This window comes from Chinchilla lanigera, unplaced genomic scaffold, assembly GCF_000276665.1.
Source record: "Chinchilla lanigera isolate Chin_1 unplaced genomic scaffold, ChiLan1.0 scaffold00073, whole genome shotgun sequence".
NCBI lineage: Eukaryota > Metazoa > Chordata > Mammalia > Rodentia > Chinchillidae > Chinchilla > Chinchilla lanigera.
This window is the reverse complement of record NW_004955474.1, coordinates 6,738,768-6,740,187: the sequence shown is the minus strand read 5'-3', so window position 1 is coordinate 6,740,187 and position 1,420 is coordinate 6,738,768. Positions and strand designations below refer to the sequence as shown.

The 1,420-nt window shown below is 43.4% G+C and overlaps 1 long non-coding RNA gene across 1 annotated transcript; it reads right to left on the bottom strand.

Moving 5' to 3' along the window:
• Positions 1–80: 80 nt before the first annotated feature.
• On the bottom strand, positions 81–1,183 carry LOC102003862. Its single transcript, XR_263599.2, has 3 exons — positions 971–1,183; positions 560–576; positions 81–341 (listed from the first exon to the last, which is right to left on the bottom strand). It is a non-coding gene; the product is annotated as an uncharacterized LOC102003862 (long non-coding RNA).
• Positions 1,184–1,420: the final 237 nt, after the last annotated feature.

Genomic DNA, 1,420 nt, shown 5'->3' with positions numbered 1-1,420 from the left:
AGGCTGGTCTTGAACTCGCAATGATCCTCCTGCCTCAGCCTCCCGACTGCTGGGATTACAGGCATGCACCATCACGCCCAGGCTGCAATATTATTTTTGATGAGTTATTAGACTGAGGAATCAATACTTAGCTGCTGTGTGTCTCGGTGTCAGTGGAGTTTTAACAGAATTTGTCAAGTTAACCTGGTGCACAAGATAGGACCCGAGGACGTGATGACAGCATTCAGATGTGTTCCTTCCAAGCTCTGCCACTGTCCCTGATGGAATCCTTTGCAAGCAGCACTGGTGTCAGGCAGAGTGGGCAGGACAGGGGAGAGTCACCTCTCCTTGTCCCCTGGGTTCTGTGAGGGGAGACAAAAACCAAGCACAGCCTACACACAAAAGAAAACTGAACACACAAATGACACAGAAAACTTTAACAACAACAGTAATTCCTGTCACAGGTTCCTCAGGATTAAACAAGAAAGTACACTGGGAAGTGTAGCATGTGTATCTAGAATATATCACATGAAAATAGTACAATATGCTGGGGATTTAGCTCAGTGGCATAAGTGCCTACCTGGCAAGCACGAGGTCCTGCGTTCAATTTCCTGTACCAAAAAAAAAAAAAGAATATATTATGATATTCGTGTTTGTCCCACGGTCTGCATTTTATAGCAAAACATAGATATGAAAAGAGCTTTTGGTTGCTTTGATAATAACCAAGCTTCTTTATCTAGAAAAAGAAAAATCAATTGTTGAAGACTGCTTCTTTCTCCTTAGTAAGCTAGCATTTCTTATTTGTTAAACAGTATATTACAAAAATGTACTAGAGTAAAACACAATGCTTTTATACCATGTATTTACTGCACAGAAGCCAGTATTTCCAGAAATAATAAAGATTCTAGCTCTATTTAAGCATTTGTTTACTGCATGCTGTGAACTTCTAGACTGAGCCTCAGAGAAAGGAACTTGACGCGAACACTCATACCTTACAGAATACGAACATTAAGTCGTCCAACTGGCCGTGTAAGTCTCCTAACAAAGGGAAAGAGTATCAGTTCTGATCGGTCCTTACTCTTGTTTTCTAATTTTTACTGAAAGGAGGAAAACCCTGCATTAGAAAAATCTGACAAAGAATCGGAGGCTCACTGATTTCCCACATGTCACAAAGGGACACTCGTTAACTCGCCCTTGCTGCAGAAAGCACCACTGCTCCTGCACGGCCATTGTAAAGAGTGAGTGACCTGAAGTTTCAGCAGTGATGCACGGAGCACTGCAGGCCTGGAGAACGGGAGGGCTCTGCTCCAGTTACGGGCCAGCATTACGCGAGATTTCCAGAGAAGTTGCAAACCTAGACTTTAATGGGATATCCTCCAGTTGCCGAGTGTCGGGACACTGATGTTTAGAGTCTGAGGTCACAGAGGACACACAGGACATG